Below are 12,827 nucleotides of genomic sequence, written 5' to 3' on the forward strand. Positions count from 1 at the left end.
CACTGTGTATCGTTTAGTAGCTTTTTATATCATTAAGCTGATTTATCAGGTCAGAGCGGTCTCAATATCGACCATTTTGCGAGGCACACGTTACACAAAAAAAGAAAAAAAAACACAGGAAACGGAATCCTAGATCTAGATAAACAGTCTAGACACACACATGTGAACCATTCTTGTCATACAGTACTTTCTATTAGAAGAATTGGAATAATCCTTTTAAGAACAAAAAAAAAAATAACGATTCCGGTGCATTATGTCACAAGTGGCTCAAGATAACATACGAAATATATCACACTTTGAATACAGGTTTAATTTACACCATAAGCCTTTGCTACATATACAAACAAGCAAAACGTGAAGTAGGTATTCGTATCCGAGACATTTTTGATTACTGAGCCGCATGGCACGAGCGCGTATGTCTAGTCCACCAGGTATATGTCGAGTAAATCTGGGTACCACAAAAGCACCTCAGACAGAGTCAAGTACTTAGTTTAACGCAAATCTAGCATAACATTACCATCGGTACTGCGAATGATTGTTAGAGGGTTGGATTAGAAAAATAAAAAAGACACCATATTTTCTACCCAACTACTATAAACCTTAGGAACAGGCGTTCACAATATTGAAACATCCAATATTCATCTATAATAAGCTTTCGTTAATATTTTATTACTAACTTCGCATTAACCAGGTAAGCAATCCTTTTGCATGCATATTAACAAAGGCTTTATCTTAAATTCGCTCTGAGAAAACTTCAAAGGAAAGCATGCGGGGACCGCATTTTGTTAGGTTTCTATAATGGCAGAAAAAGAAAATATTAATGCTTTTTGAAATATTGCCAAAAATAGCAAAGATATTGTCACGGCAGGAAAAAGAAACGTGTGAGGCCACTGACGGTTTACACCATTCAGTGTGTCCATATGTTCATACGTGCTGGTGGCTTCGTCAAAGCTTGATACGGAGGATCCGCTTTCAAAGCAAAGCTTCGACTACTGCGCGACTTCTTTCAGGTCAACTGCTTCAATAGCGGGAAAGAAGCAGAAGGGGTCGAATCATTTGCTGCGGCTGAGGCCGAACCTGCGCATCCGACCGGGTCTGCCTTTCCGCCTGGATACGCGTCAATAGAGAGTGGTTTGAGCGCATGCTATCGTCTCGGCCCAATGACCCTATTGTTGGCAGCCAGACGGGAAGACAGTGAAGACGGGTTTGGAGCACGAACTGAAACTTATGACGAAGTCAACGGGGCAATACGGTGAGCTTCTAGTTTGCAGCCACTAGTTTCTGTTGGCGGCGGCAAGCGTAACGATTTCGTTCGAGTGGACGGTAGCAACAACCTATCCCTATTTATTTCACACACATACGGGTCCAACTGCCCTGAGGCGCTTCTGACCGTAGGCTAATATGGTGGGCTTTCTGGGGGTCGGAGATATGGCAGTTTTGTAAAGGCAGGCGACGAGACACACAGACATGAACCCACCCAACCAGTTTGTCGAACAAGTGGTGCTAGCCATCAGCTCACAGAGCAATTGTCTGTCGCAAAAATGACGACGTCAAGATCCGGAAATCATATTGGTTTACCTACGCGGACTTTCGCCTACCTACTAGGGACAGTTGCGAGGCTGCAAAGGCTCTCTCAGGCAGACAGGAAGTTAAACCGAACGGTTACGAAATACACTGAGTTATTTCGTCCTGCTGACGGCGAGAATGATTATAATGTCCTTGGCCTGCAACAGAAGCAGTAGAAAATTGAGACTAGAAAATTATGTGGGCGTCGGACTGGATAGACGGTCCGGCAGCATTTGCGCGTCGGCGGCAGCAACGGCGGCAAACTGACTTACAGCTTTTCAGTCTCCTGTATATGGCAACTGTAACTTACGGAAATCTTCGAGACTGCTAGGCGACGGAAAGGCTGCGCAAGCAGGGACCTTTTAACCTTGCTTGGTTCACTCCGGTCTGAGTTAGCGGCAGATAAGTCTTTCAGAACAAACCTTTTTCTCCGGTGAGGGTGCAGGTAAGCAAAATCTGACACGTTAATTATATATTCCATATCCCAATTCATAATCAAGATGACATCGATGGAGTTTCGACAAAGTACCATAATTTTTATATTGATCTAGCATACGCTGACTTTGAGCTCAGCTAAGTTCAATCATTGGGTTTTCAGGCTCAGAATCACTAATACACTACAGAGGAACAGTGCAACGCTAGTGTTGTTTGAACTTTCGTTATGAAATAAGACTCCCTGATCTTTTTAGGTGGTTTAAGTTCTTCATACCAACATTTTAGCTGACCCTGTAACCCAAACAAACCTAAATAGAGAACAAAACAGGCTTACGAACTATAACAAGTGAATGTTTTTAAATAAATCATATATCCATAAGGAAGGAGGTCGACAGCGCAGTCACTTGCGACACAGTCTTCCTCAACTACACGGAAAATGCTGATCTCCAATGCATTCCCCACAAAATGGAAGATGTTAAAACTCACCTAAATAGATTTATACGAGTTGCTCCTGAGACTGAAAGAATAACGTGTTGCAATTTATAGTTTTTTTCATATCCGATATTTCAAAGGATTATGCAGTGCTTCTGCATAGACGGAGAAGGATATGTATGTTAGTTTTCCACTTGATCTAGGCGCAGAATCCTTCTGGGTGGCCGAAGTCGAGACGCTAATAAGAATGAACGAGTCGTCGAAAATCTATAGTGGGCAATCGCCGTAAAAAAAGCGTTTTATAGAAGTATTCAAATTGTCAAGCCTTAAGGCATGGTCCTTATATAATTTACACCGTATCAAATATTCGATATGTCAAGTTTTGGTGAGATAATAAAGTTGCTTTGAAAGTGTGCCACTCGGTTTAAGTTAACAGTTGTGGAAAAATAACTCAACAAAGTAGGACTAATGGAATCGTCTATCATAAAGGTTTCCAGCAAGCGGCTCCTGGTCGTACGAGAGGTAACTTTAGATAATCGATAGACTGGCTAGAAAAGCTACAGTCTAAATAGTCGGTCTTTTAACTCACGTGAACACCCTGCTCTAAGCAGACTCTTCAACAAAACGTCAAAGGGTGGTACTACGGTTCCTTTGACAACTTTGCATACTTTTCTACTATGATTAGAAAACTCCACTTGCCATTGGACACTAGTATTGTGGGCTTTGCCGTTGGTTCCGAAAATAACGGAAATCTGAACGAACACAAGGGAGGTAGCAGAAGCTTACTTCGAGATGGGGTTAAAACGCCCCTGCCTATGTGGCCTTCCTGTCGCCTAAAAGTCCCGAAGGTCTCCATGGGCCACAGTCGTCGCCCACAGGAGATCAAAAAGCTGCAAGTCAGCTTGCTACCGCTGCTGCTGTTGACCTGTAATCGCTTCCGGACCACCTATCCGGTCCGGCGCCGACATAATATTCTAGTCTCGATTTTCCGCTGCTGCTATTGTAAGCCAAGGCCGTTATCATCGTTCTCGCCGTCAGCAGGTTGAAACAACTCAGTTTATTTCGTATAAGGTCACTTAGCTTCCTGCCTGCCCAGGAAAGCTTTTGCAGCATCACGACATTCCCTCGTAGGTAGGCGAAGTCCTATGTAGCTAGACCAGTAGAACTTTCAGATATTGACGTCGCCACCTTTGCGACAGACTGCTGCTTTGTTAGCCTACGGCTAGCGCGACTGGCTCGACCAACTGGTGGGTGTCTCAATTCATATCTGGGTGTCTCGCCACCTGCCTTTGCAGGACTGCCATATTTCCTACCCCCAGAAAACCCATCACATTAGCCTACAGTCAGAAACGCCTCAGGGCGCTTGGACCCCTATGAGTGTGGGATAAAAAGGGATAGGTTGTTGCTACCGCCCACTTGAACAAAATTGTTACGCCTGCCGCCGCCAACAGAAACTAGTGGCTGCAAACTAGAAGCTCACCGTATTGCCCCGTTGACTTCGTCATAAGTTTCAGTTCGTGCTCCAAACCAGTCCTCACTGTCTTCTCCTCTGGTTACCAATAATAGGGTCGTTAGGCCGAGACGATAGCATGCGTTCAAACCACTCTTTACCATTGCTTACCCAAACGGAAGGGTAGACTCGGATACGCAGTTTCGGCTTCAGCCGCAGCAAATGACTCGACCCCTTCTGCTTCTTTCCCGCTATTGAAGCAGTTGACCTGAAAGAAGTCGCGCAGTAGTCGAAGCTTTGCTTTGAAAGCGGATCCTCCGTATCAAGCTTTGACGAAGCCACCAGCACGTATGAACATATGGACACACTGAATGGTGTAAACCGTCAGTGGCCTCACACGTTTCTTTTTCCTGCCGTGACAATATCTTTGCTATTTTTGGCAATATTTCAAAAAGCATTAATATTTTCTTTTTCTGCCATTATAGAAACCTAACAAAATGCGGTCCCCGCATGCTTTCCTTTGAAGTTTTCTCAGAGCGAATTTAAGATAAAGCCTTTTTTAATATGCATGCAAAAGGATTGCTTACCTGGTTAATGCGAAGTTAGTAATAAAATATTAACGAAAGCTTATTATAGATGAATATTGGATGTTTCAATATTGTGAACGCCTGTTCCTAAGGTTTATAGTAGTTGGGTAGAAAATATGGTGTCTTTTTTATTTTTCTAATCCAACCCTCTAACAATCATTCGCAGTACCGATGGTAATGTTATGCTAGATTTGCGTTAAACTAAGTACTTGACTCTGTCTGAGGTGCTTTTGTGGTACCCAGATTTACTCGACATATACCTGGTGGACTAGACATACGCGCTCGTGCCATGCGGCTCAGTAATCAAAAATGTCTCGGATACGAATACCTACTTCACGTTTTGCTTGTTTGTATATGTAGCAAAGGCTTATGGTGTAAATTAAACCTGTATTCAAAGTGTGATATATTTCGTATGTTATCTTGAGCCACTTGTGACATAATGCACCGGAATCGTTATTTTTTTTTTTGTTCTTAAAAGGATTATTCCAATTCTTCTAATAGAAAGTACTGTATGACAAGAATGGCTTAAATAAAGGTGGTAATATTTGTAACAAGAGCTAAGATCGAGCGTCATTATTCAAAAGAAACATAAAAAGACGGTTATATCAGAGAAAAAAAACTCTAAAGAAAGGTGACGGAAACTCGTGCGGTTATTTTACTAAAAGTCACTGGAGAAATTAATCCGCGTATTTTTTTACACGGATAATATATACAAGCATTTTTAACGATATCCACATGACCTTACGAGATTCAATTACCTAACGTACCCATTCGGTAATAATATCAATCATAAACTTTTAATATCTTTAGTTTACTCGCCTACAATTTTCAAGTCTAGACATGAAGTACTTTTATGCTGGTGAAGCCTAGAGGCGAGGCAAAGGTGTTCATCCTCTGTCTGGGAGTCATACTCTTTTACTTTAGTTTTCTTCGTCGGTATGGTATGGATAGCGAATATACTGTATAAAGCCTGACGAATCGAAGAAACGCGAAGGCATAAATAAATATATACACCATAGTGAATCGCTCTCTGAATAGCTGTTCCTTAGAGAATAATAGGTAAAGCCGTCGTTCATTCTTGGTGCTACCACAATAAAGCCCTGCTTGGCCCTGCCGAGCCGCGGCCATGTTTATTGGTTGCCACGACCCCGTATTTTAGCGTTTGCTTGCCCTCTGTTTCTTCACGAGGTTCATGAGTCAAGAAGGCATCGCCTTTGCCGCTCAGCCTTGCCTAGCATTGCAACTGCCATTTAGCGATGACTACGCTGAAGCCGTGCATTGTCGACCATAGTAAAAGCTCTTCTAAGCCGGAGCGCTTTTGGACCCAACGAAAGCAAGTCGCACGGAATATAGACGCCTGCCTGCTGGTGTTTAGTGCACTCTATTATGACGGTGGGCTCTTGGTCTTTCTAACCTAGGCTATTTATGGTTGTCCTCTAGCCTTATGCCGTCAGCACTGTTTGCGGTCAGAAAATTTTCAGCCCGCACGAGTATGATAGGTCGAGGGCGAGTATGATAGGCATTTACGTGTATGTATAAACTTCCATTTCAAAGGCGGCATCTCGCGAGCAAATCGAAAAGTATGTAGAGTAGAGCATAGATAAAGTCGTGATGGTTGACAAAAACTAGATTAAAGACTTTCGTAGGAATTATGATATATTTATACGATTTGAGCTTGCTTTGTCTGCCTTCCGTTCATAATAAAGCAACGTCCTAAGCCAACGGAAATATAGTGAAGATGAAGACGCGTTTTATTTAAATAATAGGCCAAGTTCTAGATCTCGGTTACAGTAATAATATTGGGTTATGCAAATAGCTTCTATAGTGAAACGAGAGATGACCAGCTTTACGTACAATATTTTAGCAATCTTCTCTCTCTGTTCTTAGTTCCTATAAAATATCTCATAACCTGTGGATTAGATTGTCGTGGATCTCCGTCGCAATCCTAGAAAGATCTATGGAATGGAATGGAATAGTGATGATACGCGCTGAACCAAAGTGTGACCGGCATCGTCAAGGCGTTACTGCCAAATCCTAGCTCAATCATAACTTTTTCATTGATCGCTCTTCGGTGATGGCCTAGTGGGTAACGTATTTGACTTAAGGATACGTCGTGGCTTAGGTTCGAATCCGGGTATGGACAGGATTTCAGCGTTTCGTGATGAGAGCCAGTCAACCATCCGTCTGGTGGAATTATGCACAACGGCGATACCGGACGTGCACCATTTTCTTATAGTTCGCTTCATTATTATGGACATCGGTCACAGTCTGCGTCTTCATAGTCAACGCTACTGTAGACGGGTGAACCACAACAAATTCAGTACGCATTGCATGCACCCAAATGGTGCAATGTAACGGTCTAGCCAATGCCGCGTGTGTATTCGTTTTTCCTTCGATCTTTACAAATTCCGGTTTATTTACACATGTATGTTCAAGCAAGAAGTATCTCTTTAGATGCTAGTCCCCTTCAAAGCTCGGATCGCGTCTTTATAATGAGATGAACATTTTGTTACGGTGTACTACCCCATATTCCGTAAAATCATTTTACAAAGTAACGACAAAATACACTACCTGAATGTTACACTCTTTAAATATAGTACCTATACGAAAATACCGAATGGCTCGTACAACTTAGAAATTTTTTCTATGCCTTATTTCCAATACAGCAGAAGATGTTTTAACGATATTTTATCGAACATGAAGGACGTGTCATTGATAATGATCATGTTTGTTCAATATAAGCATCATCGACCGCGAGTATAGCTTCGATCTAGGTTACCGCTAATAACTTTTTTTTAGTATTTTTTTGTTTGATCTACTGAGGTTTTTTATAGTAACTGTGCATCTCGTTATATCGGTAAGAGCAAACCAGTTACACTGTGGCCTAATCACGTCGTACTTAAGAAATTGCAATTGAAGTAAGTCGAAGTTGGGCTGATGGCAGCCGAAAAAGTCCCAAAAATGTTTTTTAAAATTAGCTTTCAGGATCCAACGAATAAGGAATGTGCAGTAAGATGCAAGCTGTTTCCAAGATAGTAGCCGTTCGAGTTTATCTGGAAAACCCAATTGGCAAATGATTTTTGTTTCTAAAGCCATCGTTCATTTCTGTACGGAAGGCCTAGAAGTATCAAAAATCGCGTTTTGAGCCATTCTGATGGATGATGAGTTTTTTTTAATTTTATTTTTAGGATTTTCCGGTTTATCTTATAAAAATCTTGTTCGAATTATTTAGAAGAATCACAAAGACGTGCAATAATTTGGGTCATCGATTTCGAGAAAAAAAACGGAGCGGTTTTCGTCCTGGCCGTAGTTCGTCCCGCACGAGTAGATCGAATGATAGCTAATTCTCGTTGAAATTCTAAAGTGGATGCTCTGTTCTTTGTCATAATGAAATTGTTGCTTTGTTCTAGAAGGAGCTGGCGAGCGTCAAATAAACGCATGTTCGTTATGATAAACAGATTGCCAGTGTTATTAGAGCACATCACCCTCTACCTATATATATATTGTTTGTCGAAAAGACAGTGTCTGTTTTTAAGCAAAAATTGAAGCAAATAATGTTTATATCTGGAAATAATTTTTATTCCATAATAAAAATTATTGAACTAAATATTGGATATGTTGATCGAGAGCCTTCCGCCATTTTTTAATTACCGTTACCGTAGAACTTTTGTGGCTCGTGGGTAAAAAATTGTGCCAAGTAATTTTTTTTATACCCCCGTTAAAACCTTAAAGACCATAACAGGTGATGGTCTGATGGTGCACGATCTACGCTAGCAGGTGCTCCCATCCAAATGCTCTCAATTTCTGCTACTTATGATACTTAAGATGTATGTGATTTGGCGACACTTTTTCAGTAGTTTGCCATAATAATTATTCACTCCTCACAATAAAAATTTGAATCGATCGTTGACAGACTGCAGCAAGTCATAATGTGGGGGTTCCTATCCAGCCCCAGCATCCGTGTGAGCTTTACACATTTTTGTCGTGTGCGATCCGCTTTTTCTCACCCATGTCCAACCGCATGGAACCGCATGGCCTTGGAAATGGTTGGATTACATTACGTTTCTATATATTTTCGCAGATGGAATTACGATCGAGTAAATTATTTTCCATCAATTCGGGGGTGGCACTCAGACATGCGTGTTTTATTTCGAGCTAACCTTTTTCAAGTAGTTTAAAACTGTTTGTTGATGGATGTCTGCGCTATTGGAAATCTCTCTATGGAAAGCTATGGAAACTCACATGTGTCCTGTTCCACTTCTTCAGCTCTTTCCATAGTTAGTTGACTACCATCGTTCACATTGGAATCTCTTAAGCGAACACGATAGAACCGTTTTTAGGCCATATACGATACAGAGCAAGACCTTTTTTGTGGGCCCGGCCAGCATGTGCGCCTTTATCATTATCAAATTATAAATTGTAGTACATTTTCACAGAAACCTCACTTATATTCAAGGTGCTCTATTACAAACACTTCTACTACTAAATTTGTCGCAGTTTACTACTAAATCTGAGTTTTCGAATGGTACTAACGCCGGCACGACTCATATACCCATCAATACGTGAGTTCTAAGCCAGAGAAACTGTCAATGCCTCTTCGACAACCCAACATACATGCATATATATATATATATATATATATAAAGTGCACACTGACTTCATTTATACCACTTCGAAAAAACTTTTCATTGCTGTGGATTTATTATATGACTACATTGCACTAAAGACCTTTAAGGTCTTCAAGAAGATCACTAAGAATCATTTACGAAATTTTCATACACAATTTAAATTCTCCATTGTAATTTAAAAAATAACTGTTTTCTACGTACTTTCAAGGGATGAATACTTTTTATTATTATTGTTCTTATTGATAATGTGATTGTTGCTTCGCGAGCTTTAAACGGACCTCTAATATCAGTATTACGTAAGCTGTAACGTTGCGTCACTGTGAATATACCGAGCGTCCCGAATGCAAGTTCAACCGTTAACTGTCTAAATATTGTTAGCAATAAAATGACTGTAGTATCAATTAGTTATTTTATTGTTGCCAAACTTGACTACAGCAATTAATCACAGAAGGGTATTCGCAGAAGGAGAACAGCCGCTCTTCATGGATCTTCCTGTAGCAACCTTATCTTGAATCGCTAAATAATTGCAATAATAAAATAATAAAAACCATCTTAAAATGTTGTCACGAGTGTCGTATGTATAGTTCTATGATTCATTAGAACTGTTTTGTAAAAGAACATTAGAGACACATGCAGACCTGCTTAGAGATACAAAAGATGGCGTGCAAGAAAAAATAGAATGAAGATTTTTTAAACAGAGAAAATCAGAAAAAGGTGCTGTCTACTGTTAGCAAAGAGCAAGCATTAGGAACGCCCATATTTTTTATTTTTTTTTTAAGCTTTTAGGAAAAAAATTTGATTTCGTTAATTTCTTTCTGGTTAGGAGCTGTGTTTAGGTAATCTTAAAGATCAACCGTGATTAAAGTGGACGCTTTTGCTGTTAAAGCAAGAAACAAACAGAACATCTATTTACATTCTGAGAAAACCAACTGTGGTACTATCTTTACTGTCACTGTTTTTCCCAAAACTATACGAACAGTTACCTTGAGGAGCCTATTTCAGATGCTAATGCTGTTATTAATGAGAGAAACATGAGGAAACGCTATGATTTTTAACACGATTACTGCCACCTACGGGCTCCTGGCTATCTTTTTTTTGCGCCAAGCATTTCTACCGGAACTTTCCAGCGGTATCAATTTTTTTAGGCTTACAAAATAATGGAGAGCTTTGCTTATGTATGTATAATGAGAGTACGTATATATAAATATATGTACTCTCATTATAAAGATCTCCGTGGACAAACGAAAGAATACCTATATATATATTGTTAAAATAATTTCGTGTTATTCTTGATGTCTTTCTTTTAAAAGCTAGACGAACCTCTCCAAGCATCCCGGAAACCTGTGTAATTATCCTGCAGCTACAAGCGCCTATTACCATGCTTGTAATCGACGTGTTGGGTACGCGATGCAGACGGATGAGATTTGCATGGCTGGACGAGCATGATTCTATATACTTCTATTCAACCCAATTCATTCCCGGTCATCACCCACAAATGGCTGTCAAAAAAAAAACGAGTAATTATAGTGTAGCCCGTAATATAGATGGTGGGGATGCCAGCATTAATATGTCAAATGACGTAAATGGCGAATAATCAAAATTAAAGACCACGGACAAAATTATTTCTTCAGTAAAGGCTATAGCATAAACAACAGCCAGTGACAAAAGTAGCCAACGATCCTTCACATCGCATAAACAACCATTCCCCACAACATACATTTCCATGTAACCGTCTCACTGTATTTCAGCTTCTCGTAGTGACATGTTCACTGTGTATGGATGTTACCCCGTTTGTAGCGTTCCGATATTGAGGGCCCCCCTTCCGCCACCTTTCCGATCAGGGAATCACCGACGAACGGCACGAGCCATGACAGCTAGTCTTTTTTTTTTTGGATGCTGCCACGAAGCAGGCAATGATAATGATTTGCATGAGCTATCCAACGAGCATATGGTGTTGCAAACCCATTAATGGGGGTAACACTGAAGTACATGACATCGATGGGCGCCTATGTGTCCGTGGACAGACGGATCACAGAAGCTGATTGCCAGTGGACATCACAATATAACAAGCACAGTAATGAGTGCAGTGACATCTATCATAATCGATAAATATGTCGTCAGATACCAACTTGGTTATTTAGTTGACATCTGTCAGTTGCTAAAGCTGCTATGCGTGTCCAGTACCAGTCTATGTGATATCACACCCTGCGTAACGCTTAATTCGCTCAATCTGGTCCAATGCTCCCTTACATAAGAGGTGTTTTTACAAATTGACCAACGCCTTCCGGCGTTTGACGGAACGTCCGACCATCATCAGCTATACTGATAGTGTCGATGGTCGCAGCGATGGTCCGATGGTGCCGTGAGTACTACTGCTAAATATGATGTGAGAGTCATCGGCCCCACTATGGGCACTTCAACCGTGATTTGCTTATCGCGTTAGATAGAGTCCGGTTGACCGATCAGAGATGGTTGACTGGCGGGACGTCCGCTCGCCACATGTCGCCCTTGTTCGCGAGCAGCCGCTGATTCAATGGATAAAAATTTCTTTTCCTTTACCTTCCGCTTGCATTCGTCCCGTTCGTTTCGGTTGATTCATAGCATTAGTATAGACCGAAGAACATGCTGTTTGGGTCTAGTGTTAAAAAATGGTAGCGCACATTGGGATGCGAGATGTCGTATTTTTTAGCAACGTCACTAACGTAATTTCCACCATTATTGGCTATAGCCTTCAATGGTCCAAGCATGTGTAATTGCGGTTTTAGACCAGGCGTATTCGTGATAGGTGCGACCATTTGCTAACACGCATGGAGCCGCATAGGGTCAACTCGGAGAGTTGTCGCCGAGCGTTATACAGGCAGTTGCGTAACTGAATATCGTCGCTAAAGGGCTACGTACAGACGCCCGGACGTTGGAGCGGGCGCAAGCAAATACTACGCAAAATAAACGCAAAGAAATACGACTATGGCATATATGATATAATAGAAATGGCTAACCTTCAGTAGCGTAATGTAATATAACGGGACCTCCGGAACACAATGGATACTCATGATAGAAAATCGATGTCGTTTATGTTTAAGCCGTGTCTGTATATAAACAACACATTAACATCGTATTTTTTTTACATGTATAGATAGTGACGGTTTTGGAAGACGTGGTCTCTTCGTGTAACCGCCATCCGTTTCAAATACAGCCTTCTTTGGCTGTCTGAACAAGCTTTAGGCCATTGTCAAAGCTACTCTTCCTAGACCCTAGTAAGCGCTACACCTTTTATTGCGCCTAGGATTGCTGAAGTATAGCTCAAGTAGGGCAACCGAAAGAAATCAGCTGATTTTCCTTGGGCAAACCAGTTAGTAATCGATGTTCCCCTATCGAAAACAGCCGCCTATCCCCTAAAACAAGCGCCTTCGTTATTAACGTAAACCAAACAATGGAGTCATACAGGTCTTAAAGGGAGTCACCTATCACGAAATAAAAACTTCGAAACATTCAACATATATACTGGACGTTTCCAAGATCTACGCATATCTACGATCCTGAACCCTTCAATTTACTTTACTGGGACAGGTCTGCGACACAACGAGATTAAAGAAATCATCAAAGAGATAGAGATCAGTAAGTCACAAATACGAAATACGCTTGAAGCAATTAGCAATATTATCAACCACTTCATTTCCCTGAGCAAATCTGACAAAATCTAAACACATCGTACACGAAAGCTGAAAGAAG

General features: G+C 41.0%; 1 long non-coding RNA gene across 5 annotated transcripts in view; it reads right to left on the minus strand.

The window, feature by feature from the left end:
• LOC147757995 (uncharacterized) overlaps positions 1-12,827 on the minus strand; it is a 75,189-nt gene that overhangs the window by 41,374 nt on the left and 20,988 nt on the right. The window lies entirely within an intron of this gene.

The sequence above is a fragment of the Varroa destructor genome, unplaced genomic scaffold (assembly GCF_002443255.2).
Source record: "Varroa destructor unplaced genomic scaffold, Vdes_3.0 BEIS01000002.1, whole genome shotgun sequence".
NCBI classification, from domain to species: Eukaryota; Metazoa; Arthropoda; class Arachnida; order Mesostigmata; family Varroidae; genus Varroa; species Varroa destructor.